At 39.3% G+C, this 19,513-nt stretch overlaps 1 protein-coding gene across 7 annotated transcripts in view; it reads left to right on the top strand.

Moving 5' to 3' along the window:
• Positions 1–19,513, top strand: part of MAP3K13 (mitogen-activated protein kinase kinase kinase 13) — a 187,266-nt gene that overhangs the window by 47,455 nt on the left and 120,298 nt on the right. For 2 of the 7 annotated variants that reach the window (XM_049881194.1, XM_049881138.1), the window contains exon 1: positions 12,842–18,439. The exons of 4 other annotated variants lie outside the window; for them this stretch is intronic. The gene's annotated coding sequence lies outside the window, so the exon portion shown is untranslated. Of the gene's footprint in view, positions 1–12,841; positions 18,440–19,513 lie in introns of those variants that run through there. One more of the 7 variants, XM_049881148.1, reaches the window with a different exon arrangement.

The following is a 19,513-nucleotide window of genomic DNA, read 5'->3' as shown; positions in this document are numbered from 1 at the left end:
AACTGTTGCAGGTATTACCACTGGTGGGATATGAGGCAAGTGTCACATTGGATTGGAATTTACCATAGCAAGAGGAATAAAGAGTGGCTGAGGGTGCAAAGCATGTTGCATTTTCCCTGCTGCTAGTTCTGTATATTTGTTCTGCCTCCTTTGTGCCTGCTCCTTCACTACCTATCAGTCTCCACGTTGCTCACCTGTTGCTTCTCTGTAATTGCTCAACTCCTTCAGTTCTTCTAGCTTTTAATCGTTTTCAGACCTTTGGACTGAAGGTCTTTATGCATTCTTGATTTCCATGGCATGCCTGGTCTCTGACTCATAGTTGCTCAGACGTTCCCTGTCCTAATAGATTTCTGAAGTTTCATGGCATAAGAGTTGTCACGTAAGAAGTAGGAGAGAAGCCAGAAAGAACCAGTAGAAGGAGGCCAAAGCCAAACTTCACCTGAGCCAGAATTTGGCCCAAGGTTCACCTGTCAGGGAAAGATATCCCAGGAAAAAATCAAAATGGTGTAGAATGCCAGAAGGAATATTTGAAGAAAGGAAGGAAGGAAGGAAGGAAGGAAGGGAGGGAGGGAAGGAGTGAGTGAGTGAGGGAGGTTTAAGGAATGTCTGCATAAATAATATCTCTGGGTGTATTTTTAAAAGTGAACTAATATAATGAATATTAGTTTTTCCTGGGTGTGGATAGCCGGTAACCAGCTATGGAAACTTCGTCTGTGCCATCTGAGTGGGGCTGACTAGAAAGACTACATGTGGCTAGAAGTTAAGAGGTTAAGAAGCTTTCATTTTAGATCTGCCATTAATTTGCCTTTTAGTAGTGACTACCAAAACCCATTGCCATCGAGTTGATTCTGACTCATAGCGACCCCTGTAGGAACTGCCCCGTAGGGTTTCCAAGGAGTGGCTGGTGGGTTCAAACTTTTGGTTAGCAGCTGAGCTTTTCACCACTGCGCCACCAGGGCTCTTAACAATGACTATGTATACTCATTTAAAGTTTGAAAAAAAGTATTGCCCTTTCCCAACTGGAAATACACACACACACACCCATACACACACATGCATATGTTTATTGGAAATCCTATGGGGCAGTTCTGCTCTGTCCTATAGGGTCTCTCTGAGTTTGAATTGACTTATTGGCAATGGGTTTTGGTAATCTTCACAGGAGCAGATCGCCCGGCCTTTTCTTCTACGGAGCAGCTGGTGGGTTCAAACCACCAGTCTTTCAGTTAGCAGCCAAGCTCTTAACCATTGCACCACCAGGGCTCCTATATGTATGTGTGTGTGCATGTGTTCATATGCATGTGTAGACATACGTACACAGACACACCAGCCTCTGTCCTAAGTACTTTCTCATATGTTGTCTATCTCTCCATGTGGCAGCTGTGGCAGCTGGAAAATGGGATGATAATCTCTCTGCATTCCTCACAAGAACAACAAATGAAATGATAACTAGATAATAAAATACATGACTTTGAGCATTTTTCTACCATTTAAGGGATCAATCTTGAATGCCATGTTGTGAGATGTATCCCAGGAGTTTCAATAGCAAAAAGGTGTGATGAGTCCTGGTAAAATCCATTTTAAAATCCATGTGCAATACAAACTTTGCTGGGGCAATTTACTCAGGGTGTTGCACAGACATCAAAGACAATCATGGAACACCTGGGAAGTATTGAACTACCCTTTCTTCTGCTGCTCAATAAATACAATGTAAACATACCCTTCACAGTAGTTTATGATGCATCTCATCAAAGAAAAATGAGTAAATAAGTAGAGGCGGGATGACAACCAAAACAAACCAAACTCACTGCTGTGGAGTCGATTCTGACTCATAGTGGCCCCACAGGACAGAGTAGAACTGCCCCATAGGTTTCCAAGGCTGTAAGTCTTTATGGAAGCAGACTGCCACACGTTTTTGCTGTGGAGTGGCTGGTGGGTTCAAATAGCTGACCTTTCAGTTAGCAGCTGAGCGTTTAACCGCTGTGCCACCAGAGCTCCTTCAGTAAAGATTGCAGCCTAGGCTACCCCATGGGGCAGTACCACTCTGTCACGTAGGGTGGCTCTGAGTCAGAATCAACTAGACAGCACACAACAATATCTATACAATGGAATACTACTCAAAAATAAAGATGAACAAATTACTGACATGCAACAATACTGATGAATATAAAAAACATTTTGTTTAGTGAAATAACCCAGATGAAAAAGTATACAGATTGCAAATATGTGAGTCCATATATATGAAGTCTGAAAACAAGCAAAAACCACCTATAGTCATAGACATGTGAAAGTGGTTGCTTTTTTGGAGGAAAGGGGTGTTGGATTGACTCAAAAAGGATACCAGGGAACTTCTGAGGTGATAGAGGTGTTCTAGATCTTGTTTTCGGTGGCGTTTACATGGATATATTGAATTGTCAACACTCATTGAACTGAACACTTGTCTGATTTATGTATGTGTAATTTGCATATGTAAAATGAGATGTGCTTGTTTTGCGTATGTAAATTATACGACATTCAATGATTTTTAAAATGATAATATAAAGGTCTAGAATAATCTATCTGCAGCTCATGCTAGATGTCATCCTTACTGTAGCTAAAAGCTGATGGAAGCTACGAGAGAGAATTGTAAATTCACCAGGAAGGCCAGTCCATACAGAGGAAACAACATTTGCAGCACTTGGGAAGAGATACAGGAATGAATGAAGTTTGGGAAACACTCCTCTCTCTATGCAATGTGGAGCCATTGGAGGATGTTCATCAGGGGAGTGAGATAATCCAACTGTATCTTGGAAAGAACACTCCTCTATGAATTGGAGGGAAAAGAGAAGGAGGCAGATAAGTTTGAAAGCTGGTGTTACAGTCCAAGTGAACGATGGAAAGAACTCATCTAAGACAAATACCATGGGAATCAAGAGTAGGGCATAAACTTAAATGATATTTTAGCTGGAATCACTTGGATTAAATGACTGACCGGATGGTTGTATTAAGATATTGGCAAACAGTTAATGACCACATGCCATGAAGTAGGCATTGTACTTTGAGCTTACGTGTCTTACCTCATTTAACCTTTACAGTAGCTGCATAGGTACATATTAGAATTATCACCACCACCATCATCATCATCTCTGTTTTAGAGATAATGCTTAGAGATAGTGTTTTGTCCGTGGTCACACAGCTGAAAAGTGGCAGAGCCACTATGATAAAGTAAAATTTCTCAGAAATAAATTACAGGAATTTTTAAGACAATTTATGTCCAAAATGGCTAACACACACACACACACACACACACACATGCACACACAAAACCAAACCTGTTCCCATCGAGTCGATTCTGACTCATAGCAACCGTATAGGACAGAGTAGAACTGCCCCATACAGTTTCCAGGGAGCGCCTGGTGGATTCAAACTGCTGACCTTTTTGTTAGCAGGTGCAGCTCTTAACCACTACACTACCAAAAAAAAAAAAAAGGGGGGTTTCCACAAAGGAAAACAATAATGGAGAATAATTGCATGACCAAATACAGAAAGTCAAACAAATTGTAAAATCGAAAGAAATACTCACTAAGGGCTAGAGGAAGGGGGAGGTGGGGAATTACTGCTCCATAAAAAAAAAAAATAAATAAATAAAAATTTTTTTTTTTTTTTCGATATGGAGTTTGTTTAAGGTGATGAACATTTTTTGGAAATAGTGGTAATGGTTGCACAACATTATGAATTAATTAATGTCACTGAATTGTACACTTAAAAATGGTTAAAATGGTAAACTTAATGTTATATATTATTTTACCACAATAAAAACATTTTAAATAAATACTCAATTGAAATCAAATACTTGTAACATACAATCCATACCATATATTCAAGGGAACAATTAAATAAAATTATGCATAAATATATGCCTTTATCTCAAATAATTTTCCAAAAAAAGTCTTTAGCACCAGAGATTAACAAGTTATTAGTATACATAAGAAAAAAAAAACATAAAATTGAAATCACATTGTAATATCATTAAAAGGAATGTATCTATATATTCACATCAAATATATTAAAAATGTCATAAATACTATAACCTTGAGAAATGTTATAGGCCACAGATTAAATTTAATACCTTAGGCAAAGCTTCAAAAGCACTGCTAAGGGAAAAGTGCATTGTATTAATTAACGTCTTCAAAAAAGAAAAAAGGCAGCATCTATATCACCTAACCAAAGATTTTTTTAAAAGCTAAAAAACTGATAATGGCAGCAGGCATATGACTAAAACTAATATTCTAAAAACCAGAGGGAAATAACAAAATAAAAGCAGCAAAAGTAATTGCCAAAGAAAAACAAGAAAGCAATTAGTTTAACGAATAGTCATTGAATGTCTCCTCTCCCCAGGCATCATGCAGACGCTAATGCAGTACCAGTGAGACAGACACCACCATCCTATCCTCACAGAGCCTACATGGTCCAAGGGGAAGCCCAATATTTTTTTCAAATTTGTAAACAAAAATACAAAGTAAGTTTCTCAATTATTACACTAGCACAAACATAGGCACGTTAAGTTTATTTAAGCATGGGGAAATGCTTATGTTTTAAAATGTTAAGTTTAAAAAGCAGAATATAAAACTGCATAAAAACCATGATCCTCACTAATTCATAAACATGCAATGAGAAGAAAAAAGACTGGATGGTAATGTATAAAAATATTAACAATGGTTATCTTTGAGGGGGACGATTTTTAGTATTTCTTTTAATTTAAAAAAACAGGGAAAAAAACACAATTTGTAAAAAGAGTCAGTGTCGACCACTTTGGAAAACTATTTGGCAATATCTACTAAAGCTGAACATATACCTCATCTGACTCAGCAGCTACTAACATTTACTGAACACTTCTTTTGTGTCAGACCTTGTAATGAGCACTTAATAAATATATAATGCTTAATATACACTTGGAAACCCTGGTGGTGTAGTGGTTATGTGCTACAGCTGTGAACCAAAAGGTCAGCAGTTCAAATCTACCAGGTGCTTCTTGGAAACCGTATTGGGCAGTTCTATTGTGTACTATAGGGTTGCTATGAGTTGGAATTGACCCAACAGCAGTGAGTTTTGTTTTTTTTTTAATATACACTTAATATATATATTACTTTATACACATACACACACCTCCATGTATTATATAAAAAACCCAGTGCTGTCGAGTTGATTCCAACTTGTAGTGACCCTATAGGACAGAGTAGAACTGCCCCATAGAGTTTCCAAGGAGCACCTGGTGGATTCGAACTGCCTGTGTGTATATATTTGAGGGGGCATTTGCATCTTTGTTGTGAATTACCTGTTTGTGAACCTTTTCTTCCCTCTCCCTGCCTTATTGGTATATTTATCTACCTTGATGATTTTTGAGCTCAGAGTTGTTCAAATTAGTAAAAGTGTATTTTTTGTACTTAATTTTGCTGATAGCTCTGAATTGGGTTTTTCTCAACACAAAGGAAGACTTTTTTGTATGTCATATAAAAGGCTGTAGCTTGACAGAGCTATTAATATTGCTCTGGGCAGTTTACTCTGTTTCTTTATCCAACAGAACCTTTTTATCATTCAGGGTTCTGGGATAATTAATTATTCAATTAAAAGTAAAGCATAACAGGTAAGAGTAGGGGTTCCTGGCCAACATGGCACTATGGACAGAAGCATCATGCCATCCCTCTGCAACAAAGACCTGAAAAACTAAGTAAAACATATACAAACATCAATCCTGGAACCCTAACCACCAAATGAAGGGATAAAGAACTTGACCAAGCACCAAATGGAATAAGAAACTGTCAGGACAGAGAAGGAAGAGAGCTGTGGAGTGGAGGTCCCCTACCAGCTAACATGGCCGAATTCATCATCTTGGACTACAGTCACCAAAGAGCGCAGACAGGGAGCGTGAGAAGGCAACTCTGTGGAGCTCCCAGCAGGAGACAGAGTACCCAGTAACCAGGGATACACACTTTCCCACCCCCCCTTCCCTCTATGCAGCCTCCGCTGCTTGCCAACAGGCCAAGGTTGCTCAGCCAGAGAGATAGTAGCTCACTGCCACTGGGGCCTGCCCCATCCCCACCGGCCAGCCCCTTCAGTGCCATTTTTTGTTCACATTTTTTGGTTTGTATTTCTGTTTGTTTTTTGATACTTTTTTTTTAAGCTTTTTTTGTTGCTTTTCTCTGTCTCTCCCTTCCTTCCTTTACTTTCTCCCACTCAGCTAGCCCTGTGTGCCATCCCTCCCCTTCTTGACAGGCCGTGATTTTCTGGTTTGTTTGCTTTGTTCTTTTTTTCTTCTCTCTCCTTTCCTTCCTTTCCTTTTTCCCACCCACCCAACCCTGTTCACTGCCCCCAGACCTTCTGGAGGGGCTGTGCTGCACAGCTCGGTTGTAGAGTCACTGTATGTGGCCTCCCCGAGTCTGCGCTGCCATCACCAACCAGTTCCCTCAGCGCCATTTTATGTTATTTATTGTTTGTCTGTTTACTGTTATTGTTTCTTCTCTCTCTCCCTTCCTTCCTTTCCTTTCTCCCATCCACCCAGCCCCATGTGCCATCCCCAATTTCTTGGTGGACTGGGATGTACCACTCAGCTGGAGAGCCTCTGGCACATGGCCTTCCCAGGTCTGTGCCGCCCCTACAAGCCAGCTCCCTCAGCATCATATTTTTTTACTTTTTCTCCTTTTCCTTCTTTCTGCCACCCAGGCCCTGTGCTACTTCTGCCCCTTCCTGATGGGCTGTGTCGTGCCACCTGGTGACAGAGATATCAGCTTGCCACCACCCGAATTCTGCCCAGCCACCAATGGCCAGCTCCCCAACTACCATATTTTTTTGTTTTTGTTATTTTTTATTCATTTGTTTGTGTGATTGTTGGTTTCTTCTCTCTCTTTCTCACAGGGTCTGTTCCACTCCCACTTGCCAAATCCTACCACACCGCCATTTTATTTCCTTTTTTTCACTTCATTTTTTTAAACTTTTTGCTTTTTTTCTCTCTCTTCTTTCACCTACCCACTTAGTTCTTTACAGCACATCCTCTCCTTTCCTTCCTGCATATCTGCACCATGCACTGAGTGCCAAACCCCTGGACAGTACTGATGTGGTACGCTGGATCCCGCCCTGCACTGACCTCAACCCCCAACCCCAGTTCATGCCACAATCTACCCATCCCTGCATCTCCACCCCCACTGGACTCACCCTCCTGCACCATAGCTGAGTGACTGGCTCTGGCCACCTGGACAAGGTGGTGAGAAGTATCATGTCCATAAGTGAGCAAACCACAAAACACACCCAGCCCACCTGCCCAGACATAACCAAATAAAACAAGCAGGATGAAACAATGAAATCTACAATCAATTACTGAAGAAAAGAATATCTAAATGTCCCAAGGACAGTAGATAATATAAAAATATATTTAAAAAAAGAGAGAGAGAGAGAGAGAGAAGATGGCTCCAGAAAACGACCAAAAATAAAACACTAGATGACCTTCTGCTGGAAGAAAAGTCACTGGAACTACCTGATAGGGAATTCAAAACTTTAATATTGGGGGTTCTTCAGCAGATGAAGGAAAATGCAGACAAAAATAGGGAAAAAATAGACAAAATTATGGAAAAGACAGACAAAACAATGGAAGAATTCAGGAAAATAATACAGGAACAAAATGTCAAAATAAACAACTAGAAGTCATACAAAAATAACAATTAGAAATCCAAAAGATAAAGAAAAAGATTTCAGAAATGGACAGTGCAATAGAAGGTTTTAGGAGCAAATTTGAAACAATGCAAGACAAGATCAGTGAAATTGAAGACAAATTCTTGGATACCACTTTGAGGAAAAATCAGAGAAAAGAATGAAGAAAAATGATGGAACCCTGAGAACAGTCAAAGGCAAAAATTTGCATGTGATTGGAGTTCCAGAACAGGGGGAGGAAATGGAAAACAGAGATGCTCATTGAAGATTTGCTGACAGAAAACTGCCCTAATATCATGAAAGACAAAAAGCCAACCACCCAAGAAGCCCAAAGAACCCGACATAGGCTAGACCTGAAAAGAAAAACACCAAGACATATCATAATCACACTTGCTAAAACCAAAGGTAAAGAATCCTGAGAGCAGCTCAAGAAAAATTAAAAGTCACATACAAAGGGGAAACAATAAGTCTGAGTTCTGATTATTTGGCAGAAAACCATGCAAGCAAGAAGGCTATGGGCTGACATACATAAAATCTTGAAAGAAAAAAAACTGCCAACCAAGAATAATGTATCCTGCAAAACTCTCACTCAAATATGATAGAGAAATTAGGACATTTCCAGATAAATAGAAATTAAGATAATATGTAAAAAGCAAACCAAGCTTACAAGAATTATTAAAGAGAGTTCTTCAGTTAGAGAACTAACAACATCGGACAACACCCTGAACCTAGCACATAAGACAGCATCAACCAGATACCAACCTACATAATGAATTCTCAAGGATAAAATAAAACTGAAAAATTCACAACAGGAAACCAGAGATGTCAATCTGTAAAAGACAACAATGTCAGACAAGAAAAGAGGGAATAAATGGTTTAGGTGTAGAACTTTCAAGTGGAAAGGAAGTCCAGGCATTATCAAGTGATAAAAGACTGATTTAAACTTTAAATTTAGGGGTAAATTTCAAGAAAACCACAAAGAAAGTTAATAAACCTACTCATCAAAATAAAGAAGAAAAACACAAAGTCTCAGTAAACAGAAAATCTACGAAAACAAAAGAAATGAAAAAAAAAATCCACAAACAAAAGGAATTCAGTGCAGAAGAGTAAGAGGAACAAAGAAAACATCAGCATTACAAAATGACAGCAATAAACTCACACCTATCAGTAATCACACTGAACATAAGTGGCTTAAATGCACCCATAAGGAGACAGAGAGAGACAGAATGGATTAAAAAAAAAGAAAAAAAGAAAGTACCCACCAATGTGCTATCTACAAAAGACACACCTTAGAAAAAAAGACATAAATTTATTCAAAAATCAAAGGATAGAAAAAATATATCAAGCAGCTACCAAAAAAGAGCAGGAGTGACAATACTAATCTCAGATAAAAGAGACTTTAAAATGAAAGCCACCATAAAAGACAAAGAAGGGCATTATATAATGATTCAAGGGATAATCCACCATGAAGACATAACAATAATAAATATCTATGTACCTAAAAACAGGGCTCCAAAATACATAAAACAAACTCAAACAGCACTGAAATGAAAAATCAATAGTTCCACAATAATAGTAGGAGACTTCAACATACAACTCTTGGTAAAGGGCAGAACATCTAGAAAGAAACTCAACAAAGATACAGAAGACCTAAAGGCCACAATCGGCCAATTTGACCTCATAGACATATATAGAACACTCCACCCAAAAGCAGCAAAGTACACATTCTTTTTCAATGCACATGGAACATTCTCCAGAATAGACCACATCTTAGGCCACAAAGCAATACTCAACAAAATCCAAAACAATGAGATAATACAAAGTATCTTCTCTGATCACAACATCATCAAAGTGGAAATTAATAACAGGAAAAGCAAGAGAAAAAAATCAAATACATGCTAACTGAATAATACCTTGCTTAAAAACCACAGGGTAATAGAAGAAATCAAAGATGGAATTAAAAAATTCCTAGAATCAGATGAGAATGGAAATACATCATACCAGAACCTTTGGGACATAGCAAAGGCAGTGCTCAGAGGTCAATTTATAGCAATAGGTGCACTCATCAAAAAAGAAGAAAGGGACAAAATCAAAACATTAGCTACTCAACTCGAACAAATAGAAACAGAACAGCAAAAAAAAAAAAAAAGCCCACAGCCGCCAGAAGAAAGGAAATAATAAAGATCAGAGCAGAAATAAATGAAATAGAGAATAAAAAAATAATAGAAAGAATCAACAAAGCCAAAAGTTGGTTCTTTGAAAGGATCACCTAAATCAACAAGCCATTGGCCAAACTCACAAAAGAAAAACAGGAGAGGACTCAAATAACCCAAATAAGAAATGAAATCGGGGACATTACAACAGACCCAACTGAAATAAAAAGGATCATAACAGAGTACTATGAAAAACTATACTCGAACAAATTTGAAAACCTAGAGGAAATGAATGTATTTCTAGAAACACACTACCTACCTGAACTAACACAAATTGAAGGTGAAAATCTGAACAGACCTGTAACAAGAGAAGAGATTGAAAAGATAATTTAAAAAACTTCCAGCAATAAAAAGCCCTGGCCCAGATGGCTTCACTGGAGAATTCTACCGAACATTCAGTGAAGAGCTTACACCAGTACTACTCAAACTATTTCAGAACATAGAAAAGGAAGGAATACTTCTGAGTTCATTCTATGAAGCCAGCATAACTCTAATACTAAACCAGGCAAAGACACCAAAAAAAAAAAAAAAAAAGAAGAAGAAAATTACAGACCAACATCTCTCATGAATATAGATGCAAAAATTCTAAATAAAATTCTAGCTAATAGAACTCAGTATCATATCAAAAAAAGAATACACCACAACCAAGTGGGATTCATACCAGGTGTGCAAGAATGGTCCAACATTAGAAAACCAATCAGCATAATCCACTACATAAATAAAAGGAAAGAAAAGAATCATATGATCATCTCAATTGACGCAGAAAAGGCATTCAACAAAGTCCTGATAAAAACTCTCAATAAAATAGATACAGAAGGGAAATTCCTCAACATAAAAAGGCATCTATATAAAACCAACAGCCAACATCATTCTTAATGGAGAGTGGCTGAAAGCATTCCCTCTGAGAACAGGAACAAGATAAGGATGCCCTTTATCACTACTCCTATTTAACATTGTGCTGGAAGTCCTAGCTAGAGCAATAAGGCAAGAAAAAGAAATAAAGGGCATCCAAATTGATAAGGAAGAAGTAAAACTGCCCCTATTCATGGATGATATGATATTATACATAGAAAATCCAAAAGACTCCAAGAGAAAACTTACTGGTACTAACAGATTCAGTAGAGTAGCATGATACAAGATAAGCATACAAAAATCAGTTGGATTCCTATACACTAATAAATAGAACTATGAAAAGGAAATCAGGAAAATAATACCATTTATAATAGCCCCTAAAAAAAATAAAATACTTAAGACTAAATCTAGCCAGGGATGTAAAAGACCTGTAAAAAGAAAACTACAAAACTCTATAGCAAGAAACCAAGAGACCTCCATAAATGGAAAAACATACTGTGCTCATGGATGGGTAGACTGAACATTGTGAAAATGCCAATTTTACCCAAAGCAATATACATATTCAATGCAATTCTGATCCAAATACCAGCAGCATTCTTGAAAGAGATGGAAAAACAAATCGTTAACTTTACATGGAAACGGATGAGGCCCTGGATAAGTAAACCACTACTGAAGAAGACTAAAGTAGGAGGACTTGCACTACCTGACTTCAAAACCTACTATGCAGCTATGTTAGTCAAAACAGCCTGGTACTGATACAATGACAAACACATTGACCAATGGGACAGAATTGAGAACCCAGATGTAAATCCAACCACCTACTGTCACCTGATCTTCAACAAATGCCCAAAGTCCATCAGATGGGGAAAAGACAGTCTTTTTAACAAATGGTGTTGGCAAAACTGGATGTCCATCTGCAAAAAGAATGAAACATGAAAACAAAAATTATAAAGATCATAGAAGAAAAATAGAGTCAACACTAGAGGCCCTAATACAAACCGTAACTAACAGACAAACTCCAGAAGATAAGCTAGATGACTAGGACTTTCTAAAAATTAAACACTTACGCTTATCAAAACACTTCACCAAAAGAATAAAAAGAGAACTTACAGACTGGGAAAAAATTTTTAGCTATGCCAAATTGGACAAAGGTCTAATCTCTAAAATCTACAGGAAAATTCAACACATCTACAACAAAATGACAAATAATCCAATTAAAAAGTGGGCAAAAGATGTGAACAAACTCTTCACTAAAGAAGACATTCAAGTGGCTAACAGATGCATGAGGAAATGCTCGCAATTACTAGCCATTAAAAAAAAAAAAAGTTGCCATCAAGTCAAATTCGACTGAGCAACACTCTAGGACAGAGTAGAACTGCCCCATAGGGTTTCCAAGGAGAAGCTGGTGGATTCGACCTTTTTGTTAGCAGCAGAGCTCCTTACCACTGCACCACTCGAGTTCCCACTAGCCGTTAGAGAAATGCAAATCAAAACCACAGTGAGATACAGCCTTACCCGGACATTACTGGCACGAATGAAAAAAAAGAAAATAACAAATGTTAGAGAGGCTTCAAGGAGAGTGGAACTCTTATGGACTGCTGGTGGGAATGCAACATGGTACAACCCTTTTGGAAAACAATATGGCGATTCCTTAAAAAGCTAGAAATAGAAATACTATATGATCCAACAATCCCACTCCTAGGAATATATGCTGGAGAAATAAGAGCCATCACATGAATAGACATATGCACACCTGTGTTCATTGCAGCATTGTTCACAGTAGCAAAAAGATGGAAACAACCTAAGTGCCCGTCAACAGATAAATGGATAAACAAACTGTGGTACATACACACAATGGAGTATCACGCAACGATAAAGAAAAATGATGGATCTGTGAAGCATCTCACAACACGGATGATCTGGAGGGCATTATGCTGAGTGAAAAGTCAATCACAAAAGGACAAATATTGTATGAAACCACTACTATAAAAACTCATGAAAAGATTTACACACAAAAAGAAACAATCTTTGATGGTTACAAGGGAGGGGAAGGGTGGGGATGGAAAAACACTAAATAGACAATAGATAAGTGTTAACTTTGGTGAAGGGTGTGTCAGTACACGATACTGGGGAAGCCAGCACAGCTGTCCAAGGCAAGGTCATGGAAGCTCCATAGACACATCCAAACTCCCTGAGGGACCAAATTACTGGACTGAGGGCTGTGAGGACCATGGTCTTGGGAACATCTAGCTGAATTGGCATAACATAGTTTATAAAGAAAATGTTCTACGTTCTACTTTGGTGAGTAGCATGTGGGATCTTAAAAGCTTGTGAGCAGTCATCTAAGGTCCTCCACTGGTCTCACCCCATCTGGAGCAAGGGTGAATGAAGAAAACCAAAAACACAAAGGAAAGATTAGTCCAAAGGACTAATGGACCACAACTACCACAGCCTCCACCAGACTGAGTCCAGCACAACTAAATGGTGCCCGGCTACCACCATCGACTGCTCTGACAGGGATCGCAACAGAGGGTTTTAGATAGAGCTGGAGAAAAAGAACAAAATTCTAACTCACAAAAAAAAAAAAAAAGACCAGACTTACTGGTCTGACAGAGACTGGAGAAACCCCAAGAGTATGGCCCCTGAACACTCTTATAGCTCAGTAACGAAGTCACTCCTGAGGTTCAACCTTCAGCCAAAGATTAGACAGGCCTGTAAAACAAAATGAGACTAAAGGAGTACACCAGCCCAGGGGCAAGGACAAGAAGGCAGGAGGGGACAAGAAAGCTGGGAATGGGGAACCCAAGATCAAGAAGGGGAGAATGATGACATGTGAGTTGGCAAGTAATGTCACAAAACAGTGTGTATGTGAATAGTTTAAACGAGAAACTAGTTTGCTCTGTAAACCTTCATCTAAAGTACAATTTTAAAAAAAGTAAAGCATAATGACATTTTTATCAGTTCTCTTGACTGACTTGTAAATTATTCTTCAGTAATATTAGTATTGGAGCCCTAGTGGCACAGTTGTTAAGAGCTCAGCTGCTCACCAAAAGGTTGACAGTTTGAATCCACCAGTCACTCCTTGAAAATCCTGTGGGGCAGTTCTACTCTGTACCATAGGGTCACTAGGAGTTGGAATCAACTTGAAGGCAGTGGGTTTTTAATATGACTGTATTGAATTTTCTTTTAAGTTTTTCAAGTATGTTTTTCACGTTTATAGTAGGTAGCAGCAGCAGAAGGCATGCTTTCAGTTCAGAATGCAATCAGGCATTTATGGGGGACAATATAAAGGAACTTGACCTAAATGTGAAAGGCTTTGTCATGCGGCGACTCAAGAAGTGTAAATTCAACAGGTAATAAGTGAGCATTTCATAGCCCAGCTAAGTAAGCCCCAACACATACTCTTTTCGGGAAAAGGCATTCCATTTTTCAAATGTTGCAGTATCTACCAATGATAGTATAGTATGTTTTACCATATTTATGGGATCTTATTTTTCCCCTGACCTCTTTTTATAGTTATTTTACAGCAAAGGCTACTTCAAGACATCAGCCTCTTTCCCTTGAATGCTGATCACTGAATACAGAATTGTATAGACTAAGAATACATGCTAAGAAAATATGGCCTTTTTAGGCCACTGCTGTCAATGCGGATGGTCTTCCATAGGGTTTCAGTTTGCTAATTTTAAAATTCAGGACAGGTGTATAAACAACTGCATCTCTTAAGAGTATTTGTCAACGTTGTTTTTAAATCATAGGGACAGGTCAATACTGGGTTCTGTGGCCTGGGAGAAGTGGCTGTAAGATGGGTCTAGTGGTTGTGGGTTGAGGCCAGAGGAGGGACACCTGCCACTGTGGCCAGTTGAAAGTGAAGAATGATTTTGGTGCCAGAGAGGCCAGATTGTACAGAATCTGGAGCAACAGAAAAAAAAAAAAGCAACAGAGGCTGTAGAAAAAAATATGGAACTGCAAGAAATGGCTTCTTTTTCTACCCTTGCTTAAGACGGCCTCATGATGAGAAAGAACAGGTTGGAATGCAAGGGGCAAAGTGAAGGTGGTCTGGGGTGGTTTTCCTGACTTGAAAGATCATGTATTTTGGGTAAAGCATTCTTTCACCCTTAATTCCATTCTTCTCAAACCCTATAAAAAAAATAAGCGAAGATGTATTAAGAAAGAAACGTTTCCAGCACTGGGCTGTAAGCTACGGAAGGCAGGGACCACGTCTTTATCATCAGATCCTAGCTCAGCGTCAGGCTTAGATTTTATCAAATGAATAAATGAAGTTAGCTACCTGATAGTGACCATCCACTCTCATTCTCTCCTTTTGTGCCTCCCTAAAACTGTCCCTGTCTTCATGTGCTGAGTGTGTGCAATGAAGTACATATTAACTCTTCCTCCTCCATAAGGATACTGCGTCAAAGGAGAGAGGTCTCTGGTGGAGAATGGCTATTGTTGGCTACATAACACAGAAGAAATACCCTGGTTGAAGCCTTTGGAAGTGGTTTGAAAAAGATTAAAGTATTAAAACTTCCCAGACTAAAGAAAAAGAAGAGATTTTTATGATAATTGAAAAGATATTCACAGACTCAGCATGTTTAATTAGTCTTCAAGAGAGCACTTGTGAATTGAGCCAAGTATTCTTGAATCATATCTTCTGTATTTCCAAAGTACTTTTGTTATCAGGAGTTGAATGGCTTCATAATCATTTTATGATCATTTCCACTTATGTCTTGTTAGACCTGTGACTGTAATTGCTGGGGTCTGTATTTCCTGTGTGTTTGTTTTAGCAGGTATAGTGCCACACAGTTATGTTGGTATTCTCTCTTCTGTTAGATTACAGATACCTTTGAGACACAACATGCCATCTTTTGTTCTTACTGGCTTTCCTTTAGAACTGAGGATAATGTCCTGTGTGTCCATGAGTACTGAGGGAGCTTAACTGACTGAGCCGAGGAGAGAAAGTGGCAGCGTTAATGGTCACTGTTATTCCACAGCTAGGCAGGACAATGTAATGCAAAGAACTCTCAGGAGACCTGGGATCCGTTCCTGTGTTCCAAAACTGTGGGCAAATGTCTGAGCCTCAGTTTCTTCGTAGGTAAAGAAGAAGAGGACAGAGTAGATTGAGTTTTCAAATTTCTCCCAGGTCCTTGATCCTCTGAGTCAGTATCTCCTCTGAGAATGTCTAGAACAATCATTGCGTATTTATCTCATTTGGGAAATAACTATGTACCACATGGTAACAGGATATGTTAGTTGAAATATAAACTAAGCAGCAGTTAACAGAGAGTCTCAAAAATATTTGGTGTCCTGTACATAATACTGGGGAAGTGAGCATAACCTGTCCAAGGGAAGGTCATGGTAGCTCCAAAGACAGACACATCTAAACTCCCTGAGGGACCGAATTGCTGGGCTGAGGGCTGTGGGGACCATGGTCTTGGGGAACATCCCACTCAATTGGCATAATGTAGTTTATAAAGAAGGTGTTCTACATTCTATTTTGGTGAGTAGTGTCTGGGGTCTTAAAAGCTATGAGCAGCCATGTAGGATACTCCACTGGTCTCACCCCTTCAGGAGCAAGGAAGAATGAAGAAAACTAAAGACGCAACGGAAAGATTAGTCCAAAGGACTAGTGGACACATCTGCCATGGCCTCCACCAGACTGAGTCCAGTACAACTAGATGGTGCCCAGCTACCACCACTGACTGCTCTGACAGGGATCACAGTAGAGGGTCCTGGACAGAGCTGGAGAAAAATGTAGAACAAAATTCTAACTTAAAAAGAAAGACCAGACTTACTGGCCTGACAGAGACTGGAGAAACCCTGAGAGTATGGCCCCCCAGACACCCTTTCAGCTCAGTAACGAGGTCACTTCTGAGGTTTACCCTTCAGCCAAAGATTGAACAGGCCTGTGGAACAAAACAACAGTAAAGGGGCACACCACCTCTGGGACAGAGACTGGAAGGCAGGAGGGAACAGGAAAGCTGGTAGTAGGGAAGCCAGGGATGAGAAGGGAGAGTGCTGACATGTTTTGGGGCTGTTAACCAATGTCATAGAACAATGTGGGTGCTAACTGTTTGATGAGAAACTAGTTTGTTCTCTAAATGTTCATCTAAATTACAATAATAAAAAAAGATAGAGATAGAATACTAAAAAAAAAAATTTGGTGTCTCAAAAAGGAAGGATTTTTTTCTCTTTATTAAACTATCCTAAAGTAGGCAGGTGTTCCAGGAGACATAGACAGCTCTGATCCACTAGGACATTCAAAGACCAAAGCTACTTCTGTTTTGTTGCTCTGCCATTGCGTAGGGTGTTGTCATCATCTGCGTGGAAGAAGCTGACTCAGCTCCACATCTTTATTCCAGCACGGAAAGGCATGGGAAGAGTCCATGGCAAATAGCTTCATCTCTAAGAAGACCTGGAAGTTGCAAACATCACTTCCACTCACATCCTGTTGACTAGAGCTTAGTGAAGTGGTCACTCTTTAGCCAGAAAAGTAGAGACAACAACAGGAAGCACCACTCTAAAACCTAATCCATAGGTCTCAAACCGGGTCAGCCTCAAACCCCTCGTGCCTAGGGGGACAAATGTGTGGGGGACTCATTTGGCTGTGACAAAGACTGGGGTTGTTGCAGGCATGGAGGGTGCTAAACTTCTTACTATGTAAGGAAGAATATTTTAGCAGAATGGCCTGGTACTCACCTAAAACTAAAACTTTAAGAGTGGAAGAGGGGGACAAGAATTTTTTTTTTTTTTTTTGCTAAAAGGAAGGAGAGGAGATTGGATATGGGGGACAGTCTCTACCACATACGCCCTTTTGAGCCACTGTATTTGTTATGTTACTATTTATTGCGTTTCTGTCTTGTGTAATGAAATAGGCTGAGATCAGAACCTGTGATGTATCTCTATATGTACGCCCCACACCTGTCCAGGTATTTTGACCATAGAAGGTATACAATAAAATGTACATATTTGATTTATATATTGATTTTTTAGGGCTTTTGATTAAATGCCATGCCCAACCCCTCCCCCAGTGCTCTGCTCTACCTGGTTATTGCTTGTTTAGTGAATGTGACCTGTAAAGCTTTAATTCTCCACTTAATTGAAAAGACTAGATATGAACCTATGAAGTAGTAAAATTTTAAAATATATGTTATACATAGGTAGTAGATTTGGGGCAGATTAATTATCTTTAGGTAAAATGTCACAATGGTTAGCGCTCAGCTGGCCACCCAGCGACTCGGTGGCAGAAAGACCTGGCAATCTGCTTCTGTAAAGGCTACAGCCAAGAAAACCCTAGGGGCAGCTCTACTTGGTAGACACCACATGGTGTCTCCATGAGTCAGAATCGACTCCATGGCAGCCAACAACCACCACCACCTGAGGCTCCTTTTATGAAAACTGAGACCACGGGCTCCTGAGTGATGATCTTACCCACTCTGACCTCCAGTTCTTCGTCTGCTGTACTGGTACAGTCATCTTATATTGGCATGAAAAGTACTAGTACGTGTCTTGCCAGTTCTACATTTGACATGGACTACCTTGGAAGAATTGTCCCTGTTCTCTTATATCATGTCCCCTCATCCTTCCCCTTCAAGGTCCAGTTCCAGTCTACTTCCTTGTCGTCACTGACCATAACCACGCCAGCCTGCCACGGTCATTCCATCAGAAAGAGGGGAAGAAAGGCTTAATTCAAGCCCCGGGTAAGAGCGTGGCAGTGTAAACTGGGGATGATGGAGCAAACTGTAGCATAAAGACAGGGGGTGTTTGTGTCAGGACAAGCCTTTATTCCCTTTACAAACATACCGATTTGACAAAGACAAGCAAACAGCTAGTACTGCCTGTACCCAAGAGTGTCCTTGGTATATTTTTCTCCAAGGGATTTAAATTTTTCCCTCAGGGATTTGACACGCTTTATCTGCTAAAAAAAAAAAAAAAAAATTTTTTTTTTTTAATCTGCTAAAGGCCTGCTCTTACTTCCCTATGTCAACAGAGGGCAGCAGAGAGCACCACTCTAAAGCCTAATCCATAGGTCTCAAACCAGGGTAGCTTCAATCCTCTAGTGCCAAGGGGGACGAATGTGTGGGGAACACTTTGGGCTGGGACAAAGACTGAGGCTGTTACAAGCATGCAGGGTGCTAAACGTCTTGCTATGTGCAGGGCAGTCCCGTGCAAGGAAGAATATTCTTGCCCCTAAATGTCAGTTAATTTCCTTCTAGCATTGCTGTCCAACATCAAGTAAAACATACCTGACTATCCCACTAATTTAGCACTGACACTGTTCCCTGTTGTTACCTCACCAAAGCTCCTCCATACCAGGGACTGGCTTTTTTATCTTTGCATTGCCACTCTTTTTTTTCACCTTTAAGTTTTAGCCATTGGTTGATCGAAGACAGGCCTTTAAGGGTGGGTGGGTAATAGAATTGAAAAGTATAGTCAGTTTTCAGTAGCTTAGCAGAGTTTAGGTAGAACTACATAGATAAACCAATCTTCCTGGACCTTAATTTTCTCACACATAATCATTTTTCGTCTGTGTATGTGTGTGCTTTTAAACTTTTTTTTTTTAACAGCTTTATTCAAGTAAAACTGACCTGCAAGAATTTTTTTTTTTTCCGTCTGTGTATGTGTGTGCTTTTAAACTTTTTTTTTTTTAACAGCTTTATTCAAGTAAAACTGACCTGCAAGAAATAGCACATACTTAAAATGTATCATTTGGTAAGTTTTGACAAAAGTATATGCCCATGTACCCATCACTTACCCTACTTTAAAGTACTTTG

Source organism: Elephas maximus, chromosome 1 (assembly GCF_024166365.1).
Source record: "Elephas maximus indicus isolate mEleMax1 chromosome 1, mEleMax1 primary haplotype, whole genome shotgun sequence".
Lineage (NCBI taxonomy): Eukaryota > Metazoa > Chordata > Mammalia > Proboscidea > Elephantidae > Elephas > Elephas maximus.
The sequence above is the reverse complement of the archived record's forward strand: the minus strand, read 5'-3'. Positions and strand labels throughout refer to the sequence as shown.